Genomic DNA, 18,095 nt, shown 5'->3' on the forward strand with positions numbered 1-18,095 from the left:
AGAGACTGAACAGAGAGACAGTAGAAAGAGACAAAGCAGAATTTCCCTCCTTGGTCATCCTCATCTCCATTTTCCAAAGTCACCTCCATCCATCCATCCCTGGCTTGCCCGCCTTACAAACTGTCCAGAATCATAATCACGGCATGACCGTCTGTGACATTTGCTAGTTGTCTAGTTATGCATATTATTTTCAATCTAATACCCTATTTCCTTAAGTACATAACTTTTTAGAAATGATTGACAGGGAAGGGGTAAGGCTTTTGCAGGGTGGTTCAGCCCTCTTAGATGTTAAGGAAATTAATATCCTGAGCTATCAAATGAGAAGACCTGTGAATGGTGGAAAAAAAAACTGGGTCATCTTTTCCTTCACAGGTTCATAGGTTGTAATTAGCTGACTTGAAAGAAAATGGTTGAAGGGAGAGCTTAAAATGGCGGCCATCCTCTTGTGCATGTGGATAATCTACGATGAAGCCTTGCCATTGTCGGTCAATAATACAAGAATACATACCCCCTATAGAAATTGAAATTGTCAATCAAAGGCTGTTGATGGATAGCTAATAGCATCTAAGGTTACACTGCTGTGACCAACATGCATGGCCTAGAAAATTCCTTGAAGCACAGACACAGTGCATTTGTTATGATATTTGTGCTAATTAGTTGCTTTCTTTGTCAACTGGGCCATGGGCTGTGGTGTGTTTTGTTATTCAAATGTGGGAGAATACCAACTTGTGTTCTGCCCCAGTGTGGTTTGGTCTTTTTGTATTTGTTTATTTGTTGGCGGGTTTGATTTTAGAATTTTAAGTGGAATAGGTTAAGTCCAAAATGTGTTAAATGTGAGAGATTCAAAGATAAATGTGGACAGAAAAAACAAGTTTGGACATTAAGTAGTTCCTATGTAGTGTGACAGGGTTGGAAATTATGGAAACATCAGGATTGTTTGTGCTTTTGTTTCTTCTCCATCCCCCGCTCTGTCCATCTCGCCTCTCCAAAATGGCGACCCAAAGATAGACCTAAAGATCCACAGATGGATGCGGATAAATAATAAACAAAAGAAGATGAAAAAAGACAACGTCGAAGACAGACGGAGGTAGAGAAGAAAGAAGGCCCCTGTGAGAGAGAAAAGAGAAGTAGATTTAAGGAGACAATGGGCAGGTTTTGGAGCCAGAGGGTGAGACTTCCCCTCAACAATGCCCAGTGGACCAGTTAAACACACATGGGGCCTGATCAGTAATGGACAACTATCCCCAGGTGGCTGACATGACATGACACACCCTGCATCCTCACTCACACTAGTCTCTCTTATGCCAGCTCAATGCAAGCTGACAAATAATTGGAACCAGCCCCCACTGTTCAGCCCTGCTCTGTACCATGAAAGGATTCTCCTCCAATCAGAGTATGACTCATTACTATATGGCCCACTGTGGTCCATATAGTAGCTTACATTAGTTCCCACAACGGCTACATTGTGGTTGAGTGCCGGGTCCGGTATTTTTGAAACTCCTAACAGGGCTAAGTGGATGGCAGCCTTTTTATTTTTAAATATGGCCATCGCGGCGGGCTCCATTGTTCTTGGCGCAAACAAAGCAGTAGATGCTCTTTTACTTTGAGCGTCTTTGATTTCCTCTTAAGCGCTGGAGAACAAGGCTTCCTGATGAGGCTGGACCAAGCTAAAGAGAAATTAATGAAGACTTTTGGGAATTGGAGGCACAGTTGGCAGCCATGGTTGGTGTGTGTGTGTGTGTGTGTATATAGGGTGCAAAATTATGTGTGTGTTTGCGCATGCAAAATAACTGGTGTCTGTGGTCCTCTGCCAGCTTCTGCATCTGGTACCTGACTCTTTCAAAGCCTAAAGATCCAAGCGTCTGCTTCAGCACTTTGAAGCAAAATGGCCTCTTTATCCTCCTCGGAACCCTTATTAGTTAGTGCCAGAAACCCTAAATGAAGTCTTAGCATTCCTCATACAAATTAAAACTGAAATCTTCAACGCAGATTCATCAATCAACATTTACCACCACACACTATTTGTTCCATGAGATAAGAAAATACCCCGTTAAGAGGGTAACTAAATTGGTACTCCCTAGGGATGATCATGTATGAGTACAGATATTTTCATGTCAAAATGATTTATATGCATGCTCCCACAGTAGCATCCACCTAGCTACATGGGCTATTGACACTATCTAGCTAGCTTGGAGGGTGGTGAGAGTCAATTCATATGAATTGGCTTCCTGTCAGGTTTACCCAAGATGAGACATTGAGACTGTGACAGGGCTGTGGAAATAGACTGCCCCCCCCCAGACAGACAGGATTTGAAGGTGAACAGACACACATCCTCCTGGTTTCAAAGGCAGAGCCCTCAGCTTCTCCATCCACATTGACAAAGAAACCAGCTCTTACCGAGAGCAAAACAACAGCTGATTCACTTGATTAACTGAGTTCACTTGTTGTGGATACTCATTGGTGCTGATAGCATTATGCTCATCCCACCCTGTCCACAAGCCAAACAGATAAACCAGTATACCATTGCACGCTAATACTTGGCGTGTACGCTCAGCAACATACGGTCTATTGTTCCTGCTTAGTCGAGTATCGTTTTCCACACAGTTACTCCATGGTATTTACACAGTTGTGTGTGTGTGTGTGTGTGTGTTAGTAAGTTTAGTGTGTGCACCATGAGTTCACAGTTTTCTTGTGTTTTGTGTGTGTAGGCGTTGAATAAGTGATGCCGTGGTGGGCGGTGACAGTGCTGTGTGTGTGTGTGCGCGCGCACATGTGTTTGTAGGTTTTAGTATGCCCTGTGAATTCACAGATTTTTTGTGTTTATGTAAAGGTGTAGAATAAATGATCTGTGTGGAGGGGTTGACAGTGTGTGTGTGTGCGTGTATGTGAGAGAGAGAGAGAGTGTGTGTGCGCGCGCAAGAGAGGGTAGGTCAATCTCATTTATTGATTGGCCTACCAGCGTTAACAGGAGAGAGCTCATCTGGGCCTCTACGGGGGCTGCTGTGGTCATGGTGTTTCTGAGGTCAATACACTGCCTGTGTGTGTGTGCGCTCATGGTTTGGGCTAGGTTTACATATGTACTTGCTTGGGAATCTATATACAAGTGTGTTGGCAGTGCGTAGGCACATGTACTGTACACATCGACTGTGTGAGTTAGTGTGCTGACCCCTTCACCTCCTCCACCATCACCCTTCCTGTAACTATCTATCCTCCCACCAACCCCCACTCCCACTCGTCACACACACACACACACACACACACAAGCCTTAGTCCTCCAGTACTATTTGCAATCAGCAGGAGGGTGATGGGGAAGCTGGCTGGATGTCTATTGTGTTTTAAATGGAGCTGTCCATCCCCTGGTCTGGGAACAGAAGGGATTAGAAAAACCACCACCACCACCCTATTAGGAGATCTGGAGGGTGAAACCACAAGATTTTGTCGGTTAATGTAACCCCAAAAAGTACCCATCATCTTGTCCCAGTCTGCTCCTGATTGGTTTGGCTGCCCCCTTGGGTGGGTAGATGGGTGGACCGGACCATTAGTAGGCATATGAAGGGGTGTGCAGGGCTGGGGCAGAGGATTCCCCATGATATGATTTGCCTGCGACTAAGCTTTATGACTGGAGTGGATATCCCCTCAGGTTAAGCTTGATGACTGGGCAGGGTATGGATTTACTCTGTCAGAGTGAAGAGGTTGGAGTGGCTTGAACTTCCGTTGGCTTTGTTTATGTAGGTGTGTGTGTGTGTGCACGTCTGTGAACGCCAGACCAACATTTGCATGCTTTTTTTGTACTTCATTGTGTGTGTGTTTCTGTCTGTCTGTGTGTGGGTGTGGTTTCTTTTTGTCTGAATGTGTACGTGTATCTGCGTGTCTAAGACTTGTGAGATGCCGTGTTCATCAGTGTCTAGACAGCTGCGTACATATCTGTATTGATCACATTGGACAGTCATTCTTAACCAAACCATATATTCAATTCATAACAAATCATAGTAGCTATTGTCTTCAAATAACTAGCTGACCAAAATCAGGACCCAGACCATTGAAAGAATAAACTGTAGGAGCGTAAAACAGTCGTTTTTGTAGTTTATGTTTGACTCAAGGTCAGGTCAGACAGACCTTGTTAAGATGTTTACTACGCTGGGCAACTGTTAGGGTTTATGTTGTTGTCTGTTGTGTTCCTGCATAATGAGGTGTGTTTGTGTGTGTGTGTGTGTGAGGGCTGGTGACCCTTGTCCTATCTGGGACACAGTGATGAATGAGACTGTTGTAGTGGAGGTGTGAGACTTGACTGTGGAGTGCTACCGTGCCTTGTGTGTACACACAAGCACGCGGACACACACACACACTCTTTCCCTTCTCTGTTATCACTTGCTCATATGGGTGGGGTATCGCCTTCAAAGCCCTCCCTTTCCCAAACACTGTCCACCACTCCTTCAAAACTCGCACACACTCATGTATAAGCTCTAGTATGTTTGGCCCGTCACTTTTAAACATCATAAGTGCCCCACCTAGCCAAAAAAAAGATACTCCTCGGGCTAAAAATAATGAGTGCGGTGGTATGTAACACAACCACAATCTCCATACCTTCACACAGCCCCTCAGATATAGTTTAGGCTGAAAGGATCACTTCAATGGCCATCATAGAACATGGGTATAAACGTGTGATGTAACAGGCCTTCAAGTTACATTTACATTTAGTCATTTAGCAGACGCTCTTATCCAGAGCGACTTACAGTAAGTACAGGGACATTCCCCCGAGGCAAGTAGGGTGAAGTGCCTTGCCCAAGGACACAACGTCAGTTGGCATGACCGGGAATCGAACTGGCAACCTTCAGATTACTAGCCCGACTCCCTCACCGCTCAGCTATCTGACCTCCCAAGTTCCTGTAATAACAAGCAAAACTAAACAGCATGATCATGTAACACACAGTAATGGCAATGATGGTCGGGTAAAGACCAATGCATTCCAAAAGAGGCCCTTGGTGATACATTTTCCGTCTTTGCAGTAAACACCTGTGCTTCCAAAGAATCGCGTGGAATCTGCTCGGCTATCAATTAATCTCTGTCCAGGAGACGAGACCTTTTCCAGTTCTTCAGTGAGGTTGTCTCTTTTAATTGAAAGTAGGGGGATTTAAACACTAAATTGTACATGTTTGCCTTTAGGACTTGGTTGGTGGTAGGACCTCTGCAGGGTGTGTTGAATGTGCTCGGTGGGGGTGGGGGGGGGGGTGGGGGGGTGGTTCAAGTCGAAATGTCAAGCGTTTTAAGAGCAGGCTGTGTTTATGGTTGGGAAGAATAGGGCAGACACACATGGGAGGAACATTGTGGCTTCTTTTTGGGGTGGTGGTAGATTGGATGAGAGGGAGGAGAGTAGAGTTGGGGAGGGAGGGTGGTGTAAAAATAGGCAGGGAATATCTGAAAAGAGACTGATGAATAGTGGAATGAAATACAGGGGAAAAAGAAGAGGAAAACGATTCAGGCAGAGAAGAAAGGAGTGAAGGAGTGTGGTCCTGTTGAGATGTAAAAACGAAAGAGGAAAAAGAAGCCGGAAGAGAAAGACAGAAGAAAAGATTCAGGCTGTGAGGGTGCAAGAGGGGGGAGGGGAGGGAGAGATAAAGAGAATGATGGAGGTAGAGCGAGAAAGGGAGAGAGAGAGACGAGGACAGCAGACAGGTGGTGTGAAGGACAGGCACCCAAAAAGGAGGCGTATCTCCTCTTCTGCCTCCCTACCACCTCCCTCCCTTTCAAACTAATAACCAAAACTACAGCCATCGTCCTTCAACAGTTCATGGACCATTCTCACCCCCACATCGTAAAACAGACGTGGCCGTGTGGCCGATCCAAAGTCATCTTGAGGGACTCGCCAAGCTTACACTCAACTGGGATGTCAACAACATTATGCAAGTTTACCCCAGGAATGTGCCAAAGCCCTTATCTTTTCCCTTTGTGTTTATTTTCACACTCCTCCAGTCTTCCCTCCATACTTCCCAGGCAGGCACAGTTATGCAAATCTGCCTGAGGTTTTCTCGGTGCTGTGATATGGGTCGGTTGGCTAGTTGGTTAACTTGTGTGTGTGTGTGCGATGCTTGTAACTACAGGGTAGTAATGCATGGTGTAGAAGGAGAGCCTTCAAGGTGGTCTAGTACAGCACTGTTGTTTTGGGAATGCAATTCCAATGATGTTTCCTCTAGAATTACAATGCACTATGTCGTATACAATTTGTACTTTTTGAAAATGCTTCATGCGTTTGTGCATGGGTGTGTGCGGGGTAATGTGAGCCTGCCCCTTATGTCAGATTTAACTGCATCCATGGCCCACCTGCTATCAAAGCTATGTAAGAGAACAAGGAAATGGAAACGGGAAGGAAAAAGAGAATGCATTAACCTTTTAGGCTCCTTTTTCTCTCTTAAACGTTGTTCTGTGATCCATTGGTAGGGCCTTTGTTGCCAGTACAGTCAAGGACAAGCTCCTGGTTGGCGTTTTTTATAGAGTTCAATAAGACAATGATTTATTTTGTCCACACCCGGACAGCAAACCCTGATAGCAGACCCTGATGCCAGTTAGTTCCAAGAATCCAAGGCATTTCACAGACACTAGAGAAGAGAGTGCTGGAGGAAAGAAATAGGGATGTGCTAGGGTCAACAATTATCCTGTGTGTGTGTGAGTGAGACCCTAAGATATCCATAGACAGGCACACACTCTAAGTGAACATCCAGTGAGTGTTCTAGTATTTAGTCAACCATCTAGAATTCAGTGGGTGTTCTAGAACCCATGGAATGCACCTATAAGTCGCATGCGACTTGCTGTAGGTTTTAGTTGTTACGGAGGCGACTCTCTACCAACACCGACACTGCTAAAGTCCCAATACTCCTCTGTAGTCTACCTCGGGCCAAAGAGAGTATTGAGACGCCCTCCAGACGCCTCAGTGCCTCTCTAAACCCTCTGCTGTGGTGCTGCAGTTAAAACGACTCCAGCTCCCATTATGGTGCTCCCCTCGCTGTTTTTTACGGCATCATTTTCACCCCTGGAAGGTCTGTCAGCCCGCGCTGTTAGGGACCCACACCCAGTGTTTTATGGAGGCGACGTTATGGAAACACAGCATCGGGTACACAGGAATACAAAGGGGTGCTTTGTACATGGGCTATGTTTTACACACACATCATTCAGCAGCGCCCAGACAGCACCGTGGTCATACTAACATTTTACCCTCTGTCTCTCTCTCTCTCTCTCTCTCTCTCTGTCTCTCTCTCCTGCTCTCCCTATCTTTGAATCACTCGTTATTACCCAGGCTACGACAGAAAGGTGTGGGTGTGTTTGGTGTTTTGTGTTTAGTCAGCCTTACCATAAGTTACGAGTTCAGTAGACTTGCCTAAACACACACACTCTCTCTCTCTCTCTCTCTCTCTCTCTCTCTCTCTCTCTCTCTCTCACTCACTCACTCACTCATTCACTCACTCATTAGTTATTATATAAATAATATTATATAAACACTGCTTAATAACATCAAATCCCTTTTAATTTCACTCAACCATATGCACAAGTGCAACAGTGGGAGAAAGTCTTGGGTGCAGTTCCAAACAACATAGCAGTATAACAATTACCCAAAATGTGTATATAATACAATTTACACATGTTACACAACACAATGTACAATATTGATTTGAATACAGATTTGTTCACAATGTAGAACACTTGTATTTGAGACAGTTGTAGGCTACTACCAACACACACCTAATTGATAGCCAATGAGAAAGGGAGTTGCTGCACTCATAGACAAACAAAGAATAGACAAGGAGGTCAGCGGTAGTAAATGAAACCTGCGTTTTTAGTTGCATGATTGATTCATTTGTCACAATGCCAGCAACGAAGTTGCCTATTGCTGCACTGCAGCTACATTAAACGCCGCCCTCGAATAAACGCTGCACCAAAAATGAACGTTATTTAATAAACGCCGCTGCGTTTATTCGAAGAAATACTGTGTATATAAATTTATATATATATACAGTACTGTGCAAAAGTCTTAGGCACAATAAAAAATAAAAAAAGGTTAAGGAAAAATGCTTCAAGAAATAATGCAATTTAACAACAACTTTTGCAAAATTGCACTTTTAAACTAAAATAATTATATTACATATATTCCTTTGATTAAAAGTTGCATTCAAATCTGATACACTTAAACGAAAAAATGCAGCAACATTAAATTTTGATTTACTATAATTCTAATTTATTTGTACTACAAATGGGTACGGTAAAAAACTTTCTGCATCGCTATTAGTATCCTCATCTGCCTCCTCACCGACGAGACACCAGAGATGTCGCCTACTAATTAATAAACTGCTTTGTGAAATTCCTGTGTTGTTCTTAATTACAAATTAAATAATAATAATAAAAGCTGCCCTTGTGTACACACCGCCCTCATTGAAACATGTAATTCAAGAAAAGCTGTAGCATTTAATTGAAGAAATACAGTATAAGACATTATTTGTGTAAAAAATCTTGGGTGCCCAAGACTTATGCACAGTACTGTGTATATATATATATATATAAGTACCTTGGTGACATTCAGCTGCCAGTTTATAGTCAGTTGTCACTATGTTCTATGTTATTAGATATGTATCATGAGCGATCAGATAGACAGACTGCTTAGATTGACATTGATTCCTAGAGTCAATGTCTTCTGCTTCCTGTGAAAGACCACTATAGCACTGCAAAGACTATTGAAGGCTTTTTAGTAAGTAAGTAAGACTTTATTTATATAGCACATTTCATACAAGAATTGTAGCTCAAGGTGCTTTACATAAAATCAATAAAAACAATAATACAAGTGATGAACAATTCAAACAAAAATAAAAATCCCAATAAGATCTCTGTTCAAGAGAGAAAACAACTTTAAACACGCATCTTAAAAGTAACATATACATTTGGTTCACCCCTGGTCTGTATATATAAAACCATACACTCTGTTAAGGGGTGGAGGAAGTGGTTAATCGGAAATTAATCTATGGACCCGTTGTTCAATGTTTCACAACGGTGATGCTGTGTCATCATTTAGCTTTGGTCCGCTGCTAACCCCCCTGCCCCCCAACTTTGTTCCACCCAAATCCATTCACAGTCACACTGTTTTAAGGTGCAGGCATATTCTGTTAACTACAATACTTTTGAGGTCACGCACACCCCTTACCATTGCAAAGCCGAGTGGAAACGGGAAATGGGAATGTTTACCAGTGGCCAATTGTTTAATGCTAATGTTAAATGTAAATGCTACAGACTTCAGCATGAAAGCACCAGGGAGTGAATATGAAGCCGGATTTGTGAGCTGAGTGTTTTCAAGGGTGCAGCTGCAATGTCCCGTCCTGAACGTTGTCATCGTCTCCATGTTTGATTTGTTGTTCCATGAGAGTTCCAGGTTTCGTTTTCCTGCCTCTCCAAACCATGAGGCACCGTCTGCGCCAGGAAGCAGTGTCACTGAAGGCATAGTGTGCTTGAGTGTGTGCCGATGGAGTGTTTGTGTTTGAGAGTGTGTTTTCGTGTTTGGGTACATTGTTTGGTTTCATGCAAGGATAGATGGATAGGATTTTATTAAAGTGTGTTTGTGCATGTGCGCTTGTGTTTCTGTGTGTGTACATTTGTGTTTGTGGGCGCATATTTGTCTGTCCTTGTTTGGTGTGCCTGTGTTTGTACTTGTGTGTGTGTGTGTGTGTGTGTGTGTGTCCTTAAGCTTGACTTGGTTCACCTTGAGCATGAACCTTGCTATGTTGTGTTGCCTGAGGGAGTCTGGTGTATGGTACATTTATTCATTTTTACATTTACATTTATTCATTTCGGTACTGTCTGAAATGGGTATAAGCTGGAACTTTTTTTTACAAGTCTGTTGAGGTAACTGACTGTCTGTTTGCGTGTTTGTGTTTGATAACTGCTTTGTATGTCCAAACACTCCCTCCCCTCTTTCTCTCTATGAAGTGTTTCCCCTGCTCCTGCTCCTCCCCATCCCTCGCTCCGTCATCTGTCCATCTGTCTGGCCGTTCCCACGTGTTGCTCCTGTCTCAGCAGTTATAAATAGACGCTTGTTTTCCTTGCTGTGTCAGGCCTGATGCCGATGAGGGAAAATATTTGTGTTTCTTCCCAGAGCCGCCCCCTCTCCTATTCTCCCCAGCTGACGCTACCCCGTCTGTGTCTGTCATTCTCTCTGTCTTTTCAGTCTTTGCCTTGGCCTATCTCGCTTTTTCTCTATCTTTCTGTCTCTGTCATTTGACACTGTCGCTGTTTATAAAAATCTACCTCTCTCTCTCTCGGTAGCCACCTGTGTTTTTATCTCATTCCCACTTTTCTGTCTGCAAATACCACTCTTCTCTTTGCCATCTTCATTTCACTATATATTACAGACATTGCATCTGTCCTTCCACCCTGCCTTCCCTTTTATCTGTAGTATTTGTTCCTTTGTTGTTGCTTTGAGGTGTTGTTTTCTAGGACAGATATAAATCCCACCATGTAGAGATGACGGGTATTTTAAATGTCACAACATTCAACATGCCAACAACACAAACCTTTATCTCTAGATGTTTCTAGAAGCCTTGTAGCCGGCCTCCTTCACTCTCTGGAACCGATGCTCTCATTGGCTGGTTCCTTTGGGGACATTTAGACAACACTGGGAGGTTAACCGTTAACAAGCTGTAGGACTCAGTCTCCAAGGGATTGTTGCATATTCAGTACCAGCAAAAGATTTGTACACAGGTTCAAGGTTTTTCATTTACATTTTACTATTACACGAAGTTGGTACAAGGCTATCATCAAGGCAAAAAGGGTGGCAATTTAGAAGAATCTCCAATATAAAATATATTCGAAAGGTGTTGTCTGAACCTTGACTGGTGCATATGTTGTAGCCTCCCAGGTTTGTTCCATCTTAACTGTGAGTATCAGAGGGTAGTTTGACACAGTGAAGATCTGACACATATACCATAAAGGTACGTGCTAATAGTAGATATGGTCTTTGAGTCAGGTTGTCCATTGGGCTCTGTATAACTTGCTGTATGTATAGGGATATAGAGTGTGCGTGTGTGAATATAGGATGCCTTTGAAGAAGAACGTGTGTGTGTGTCCTGAAAGTACATAATTTGAGTCTTTCAACATGAAAGACCAACTCCTCTTGAGGAAAGATAATTACATTACAATTTGAATTTATTTTACTTGCGGACTACATAAGCATAAATAAAGCTGTGGGTGATTTACAGTACATTGTGTGAATAGTAGCTGACATTCTGAATTAGGAAACAGGAATTTGTTATTCTCTTTCGTTGAAACGCCATATAGCAGGGTTTCCACAAACCCATCATATTTCACTGGAATTGTCATTAAAGTCTAGAGTCTAAAGGTGGTCAGTTTTTATTAGCATGGTTGTATTTAGGGCCAGGCTAATGTTATTGCTAGCCGTTAGCTTCCACCAAATGCTGATGGAGTTTCAGCAGCTCAGTGCTATAGTTGGTTACATTTCTGCTTTTATGCCATGACGTGAATAATGAAACTGACCATAAAGAAAATGGCCACTGCTCACTATTTCCACCCTGCAGCCAATGTCAGCAAAGGTTATGCATTCTTTCCAAAAAATGTGGGCATACTTCTTCAAGCCATAATCAGTGTATAAAAACACTGGCTGTAATTTCCCTCTGAACGCATAGTTCCACAAAAACACACACACACACACGCGTCTGAATGTACAGCATCAGACCACTTTTTCTTTTATAGATCCCTCTCTTTTTGTGGAAACCTAGAATTTTAACTGAGTATGCATGAATACTAACCGTTAGTGACATCTGTATTATGACACCTTTGCATGTTGAGAACAGAGGTTTATTCTCTGCATGAAGACAGCACATATACTAGATGAAATGCCCTATGTGAAGACAAGATCGTTGTAGGCTGTCTCCTGGGTTGTAAACATAGTCTTTGTCAGCGTGGTATCAGTTGGAAGTGTTTGTCTGTTGATGGCTTGCGACGGCCTTCTCATTGCCTTCTTATTGCTTGTGTCCAGGCGTCGGCCATTTTTGACAGTCTTATTATGTTTGTACACCTGCGAATGTCAGTGTGTCTACATATTCGATAGGGTTTGGGTTCTTTTGTTTGTGGCTGACTAATTAGCTTCCTGTAAACTCCTGGAATGTCCTGACCATGTTTGTGTGGGTGTGATTTGTACTGAATCCGTGCCTTGGTCTAAGAGGCCCACCAGACGCCCGTGTGTGTGTGTGTGTGTTGCTGACTCATGGGTAACAATCCTCCCTTAATTTAACTGAAGGGAGTAGGCACACCAAGCCTTCTTCTGGTACAGAGTGTCCATCCAGAACATAGGCGGGGGCTAAAAGATGGCCGCTTGACACACAGTTTATTGTGGAAGCGGGCAGTATCCACCTACCTACACAGACCAACCTCAGTTGGTTCCCCCATGTCTATAACCAGAGCAGCAGACCTGATGCTAGCAAGACAAAGCAAACCAATGTCATAGGTTGTGTTTGCATAATTTGGTTTAACTGCCACCTTGCCCAGGAAGCAGGCGAACAGCAGAGACATTCACTAGACTAGACCCTCTGAGTCTCCCTGGAGCTCCGTGGAGGACCTGTGTGGCAGACAAGCTACAGTGCCACCTACTGGGGGTGCAGCATCCTGGAAGAGTTGACCGCTAGGTAACGTACGGTGGGAATATGAGTGTATGCAGCGTCAAGTAGTCGTAAATGTGGTCGAGGAAATAAATCATGGTGACCTGTGAAAACAAGCTTCCTTTGTCATTTACTCCCGTCTGTCGCACTTTCTCAGTCTCACTCTCTCTTTCTCTGCCTCTCTGTCTTTCTAGCACTCGTGGGCTACCTATCACGCACACACTCTCCTCACCTGCACTGTCAGATTTTACATTCTTTTTGGTTACTTCCCTACGTTGTCATCAACACACCTTCCCCTGCCTTCACCCACATTGCCCCCCTATTAGAGCTCAGGACTGTGACAAAACATGACATGGTTGCATAGATAAATAATACAGAGGGTCTGAGTATTATGGGCTGACGGTGCAGTGGCATATTGTAAAACCATCTAACCTTGTTGTTTTGGATGGAGACAGCTGGCTGGTCTTGCCCAGGAATGTGTTTTCACATAGTTTATGGTCTAAACTTACGAATGTTGCTTAGAAAAGGTAAGCGTTTTATTTGAGTGAAAATGCGGTTGTCTCTCCTCTGAGGTTAAATTTCTTATTCTTATGTGTTCAAGTAGACTGTTCATAATGTGAGTTGTAGCAAAATACACCTGTTTCCATTTGAATTACAGTATATACTTGAGTGTTCCAGTTAATGGCTTCCTGGCAGCTGTTCGTATTAGTATATGGTAGCCTCTCAGACTGGCCGTTTGCCCTCAGCGGAAAAGTCTCTCTTAGTGTAGTGATTTAAAAGTTAGTTTTAATCCTTATCATATTACAGTCAATCAAGTCAATTAGTTCCACACCTCCAACTGTCCCCTGGAATGAGCAGGGTTCCCCCTTGACCCAACCGAGGAGTCACCCGGATATCCTTCCCCTCCCTTGGCCTCCCTTAGCGATGACCGCCTCATCTTAAGGACCATAAAGTTTAACTGCCTTGGGAACTTCCTCCCCAGTGGCCAGTGTCTCAGCCCCAGACCCAGTGGAACATGTCCAGAAAAGTTGCGAGAACAACTTCTCCCTAAAAGGAACTAATTACGAATCTCCTTCAACCCTGAGTAAATGTTGTTTATTTTTTTTCCCCCATGTCTTTTTTGTAAGAAAGAGAAGAACTTTCTGGAAAGGGCAGGAGATAATTGCACCCCTCTGCTCTGCATCCCACTCAACTTCATCAGCCGAAGAGGAATGTGGTCCTGTAGTCAGTCGACCATTGTTGGGGGTATCTATAAATAACCTCGTCAGCTAGCAAGGCTGGCTAACTTGCTATCAAGCTGACATGCAGGCAAAGCATTCAGCTATGAGCCAGGGCAATGTCGAAAATAAAACCAAATAAATAAGTTTGATCCAAATCAAAACCACTCGGGTCACAGCAAGGACTGACATGACTTGCTGTGAAAGAGAACTTCGCCCAGTCCAGGTGGCCATTTTGACAGTATATGGAAATTAATGTTGGACTCTAATTCTAAACTGCCCAATGACTGCCTCTGACAGAAATGGGTCTGGTAGAGGACATATGATGATATAAAATAACCAACTGAAATCTTGGTCGGTTGCAGCAAATACAGTGCTGAAATTATGTAACCTTTGTAATGATGTATGTCTTTTTTGTCTCATTTTGGAAGAGGATTCCAGTGTACATTGTAGGAAACTTGCTTTGTATATGGTGACAGTTTTAATAGTATTGAAAGTGTATAAATCAAATAAAATGATATACTACTGCATACTATGATTCATGATTAGTATGCAGTAGTATATCGTAGTATAATGTGACTAAATTGCCAAACCGTACTGGGTTCTTTCAACAGGCCTGCTGAGATTTACCATTTTAAAAGAAGCACCCAGAAATGGGCCCTTTAAAACACATTCATGTCACCCTCAAACACTTTAGCACATGGTCACACTCACACTGATGTCTGCATGTTTAAGCACTTCCTAAACTTGACTTGACTTGCGATGCAAACAGTTGGCATTTCATTCAGTCCTTTTTTGATGCATGTCTTAGTCAGGGGATGCTGGGGGGGGACTTCCATAAGACCTGCTCTGTGTGTGTGTTTGTGTGTTTTATGCACCCAGTCGTTTGTCACTAATTACAAACCACCATTGTTCTGTCTCCCACATTCTGTGAATGAGTGGGCGTTGAATAGGGCTTTGTGGGTAGGCACTGTAATTAATGGCCACCTCCTCTTTTTTCTTTCCCCTTCTATATCATGCTCTCTTGCTTCCTCTCTCTCTCACTCTCTCACTCTCTCGGTTTGTAGCTTATTATCTTTAGTCACATTCCATCAGTTCTCAGGAAGCACTGATGCTTGCAAGCACTTGTTAGTGGTGATTTCTATTCCTCTCTCTCTCTCTCTCTCTCTCTCTCTCTCTCTCTCTCTCTCTCTCTCTCTCTCTCTGTCTCTCTCTCTGTCTCTGTCTCTCTCTCTTTCTGTCTGTCTCTCTCTCTTTCTGTCTGTCTCTCTCTGTCTGTCTGTCTGTCTCTCTGTCTGTCTGTCTCTCTCTCTTTCTGTCTGTCTCTCTCTCTTTCTGTCTCTCTCTGTCTGGATAATGCCAACATGTAGACTCAATGAAGCAGACAATGTTGAAATAAAATGTGCCTCACAGGAATGTCCCTTTGTGGTCTGTGCAGTCAGTCTGCCCAGTCTTTGGCCTGGCTCGAACACCTCAGATGACCCTTGTCTGAATCTGTCGTACAGTATATCGTCTTTGCCCATCTTTAAATCCCTACTGTCCCCATGTTTTGCAGCAGACATGAACAAGGGGTCCACCAATAGGAGCTTGTTGTTGTTGTTGTTGCGGGTTTGTTGTTGGCTTGTATAGGCTGAAGCCCAGCTTTTACAATTAGATCTATACTGATTTAGGCTGCTGGCCTTGAACTGTAGCTTGGTTGTGTCAACCTGCTCATTCAGCTGACCCATCCTGTGCCTAAACAGCAGGCCACAGGAATCCAGTGCATGAACTCCTGTATCCATGGACCCATCTCTGGCGCTAGAGCAGAACTGAAAAGTCCATTACTCAGAGAGGAGAAACACATTAAATGCACGGAATCCAATTAGTTCCTCACACCTCTCCCTTCTTCCCTTTCAAAGTGATACCTTAGCCCCGCTAAAGCGACAAGAAACTTCCTCCTGCCGCGAAAATGCGATTTGAGTCGGAGAATCGAATCAGAAGTCCATTCGTCTCTTCTCGAATGTCTGCCAAACTTTGAATGAAGTTGAGCGTTATTGGATTATTGCCTGAGAGAATAATTTGTTTCCAAATCAAACAGATCGGCCAGGTTTATACCAGTGGTAGGTTACAGAGAAAAATACAGCGCCTCCAAACCGGAAACCAATGGACTGTTGATTTTGGACAGAGAACCAGGGAGCTTTTAACAATAATTTAAAATTTTAAATTTAAATGGCCACCGCCACGCCAAATTCGTCAGTAATACCCGAAACGGTATTATACATACCCACAGAAATTCTGGCAAACAAGGCGAAGTCATTTTTTTTTTGTAGCACTTCTCAGGAGTTGAACATGCCTGTCATTCCAAACACTGCTCCACTGGACTCCTCCATGGCCTGGCTTTCTCATGACTCACAGCCTTTGCAAGTGGGGGGCAAGTTCAGACCTTGACATGGGCTTCCATAACTCATATTCCGAAAATTTTGCCTGTGTATATTTTTTCTACTTCGTATTAAATGCCCAAATCTGTCATTCAGTTCTTGTTTTTGTTTGACTGGCCTTATCGTCCAGAGTCTCTACTACATGTTTTGATTTGATGTTGCGATAACTCTGGCGCAAGCATCAATCAAAGAGCAACTTTCTCTAGTTCAGTTAATAAAATAAAAACAGAGCTGAAGTAGCGTATAGTTATGTAGCTACAGTTAGGTCCATAAGTATTTGGACATTGACACCATTTTCATCATTTTGGCTCTGTATACCACCACAATGGATTTGAAATTAAACAATCAAGATGTGCTTTAAGTGCAGACTTTCAGCTTTAATTTCAGGGTATTTACATCCAAATCAGGTGAACGGTGTAGGAATTACAATACATTTTATATGTGGCACCCCCCCTTTTTAAGGGACCAAAAGTAATTGGACAATTGGCTGCTCAGCTGTTCCATAGCCAGGTGTATGTTATTCCCTCATAAAGGGAGTTCGTTATTTCATTGACAAGGAGCAGATAAAAGGTCTAGAGTTCATTTCAAGTATGGTATTTGTCTTTGGAATCTGTTGCTGTCAACTCTCAATATGAAGTCCAAAGAGCTGTCACCATCAGTGAAGCAAGCCATCGTTAGGCTGAAAAATCAAAACAAACCTAACAGAGAGATAGCAAAAACATTAGGTGTGGCCAAATCAACTGTTTGGTACATTCTTAAAAAGAAAGAACGCACTGGTGAGCTCAGCAACACCAAAAGACCCGGAAGACCACAGAAAACAACTGTGATGGATGACAGAAGAACGAAATCCAGCGTCTGGTGATGTCTATGGGTTCCAGACTTCAGGCTGTCATTGACTGCAAAGGATTTGCAACCAAGTATTAAAAGTGACAATTAGATTTATGATTGTTAGTTTGTCCAATTATTTTTGCCACTTTTTTTTATATGTGCCCCCCCCCTTAAAAAAGGGGGGGCACATATAAAATGTGTTGTAATTCCTACACCGTTCACCTGATTTGGATGTAAATACCCTGAAATTAAAGCTGAAAGTCTGCACTTAAAGAACATCTTGATTGTTTCATTTCAAATCCATTGTGGTGGTATACAGAGCCAAAATGATGAAAATTGTGTCAATGTCCAAATACTTATGGACCTAACTGTATGCACAAGTAAACTGTCGATCAAACAAGCATTTAAAAAGAAGTGTGAGATTAAGGGTGTAAAGAGATAATGCTGGTAACTATTATTGTGCTGCATTAAATAGGGTTTTATTTCACTCCAGATCTGGCCATGTGCCAACCTCAACCCCTCTTTCCCAGGTGGGACATAGCCTCTCGCACAAAAGAGTGAATGATCCAGTGTGCCAGGGAAGATGTGTGTGTGTTCGTGCCTGTGGTAAGGATGGGTCTGTGGAGCCTGGTGAATGGTGTCTCTTTCAGTCTGTGTCTCAGACTTTTCTTCCCCTCTGGCGCTCTCCCTTCCTTTCTCTCGGCGCAGACACACGAAGACCCGTCTGTACTGGCAGGAAAAAAATTCTACTTCCGTGCCAGTTACTGGAGAGGGAGAAGAAAGGGAGGGGGGATAAATGGTAGAAAGGGGGGGAGCGAGAGAGAAAACAGGAACAGAAGTGTAGAGAAGGTATAGCCTCCAGGCATCCCCTAAGAATTTCACTGCTCAGCTCAGAATGACTTTGTTACACTGTGCACTTCAAATCACTTTGAGTTTGAGCTGTGAAGACAGAGAGGGATGGAATTTGTTACAAGTGGAAGAACAGAATG

General features: G+C 43.2%; 1 protein-coding gene across 1 annotated transcript in view; it reads left to right on the forward strand.

Annotated features, from left to right (window-relative positions):
- plxnb1b (plexin b1b) overlaps positions 1-18,095 on the forward strand; it is a 71,956-nt gene that overhangs the window by 22,449 nt on the left and 31,412 nt on the right. The gene's annotated exons all lie outside the window — the stretch shown is intronic.

This window comes from Osmerus mordax, chromosome 1 (assembly GCF_038355195.1).
Source record: "Osmerus mordax isolate fOsmMor3 chromosome 1, fOsmMor3.pri, whole genome shotgun sequence".
NCBI lineage: Eukaryota > Metazoa > Chordata > Actinopteri > Osmeriformes > Osmeridae > Osmerus > Osmerus mordax.